We start from the raw sequence: 257 nt of genomic DNA, 5'->3' as shown, positions 1-257 counted from the left end.
CTTCATGGGCTTCTAATCTTCATAAAGTTAAACCGGCTATCCCTGGCCGGTTTACATCCAGTAGTAGTATCCCCAACAAGATCCGTCCCTGAGCGCGCCAGATCTAAAACGGCCACGGCGAGGCCCGCACCTCCGCTGGACGCGTGAGCACGCCAGATCCGCAAGCCCCCGGCCACCCGCATCGCGCCAGCGCTCACAAGTGTGCAGCGCCCAGGCGCGCTAAAGCGGCACCCGCTCCCGCTCGTCGCGTTCGCCCA

The sequence above is a fragment of the Triticum aestivum genome, chromosome 5A (assembly GCF_018294505.1).
Source record: "Triticum aestivum cultivar Chinese Spring chromosome 5A, IWGSC CS RefSeq v2.1, whole genome shotgun sequence".
Classification (NCBI taxonomy): domain Eukaryota; kingdom Viridiplantae; phylum Streptophyta; class Magnoliopsida; order Poales; family Poaceae; genus Triticum; species Triticum aestivum.
Note: the sequence above shows the minus strand (reverse complement) of the source record.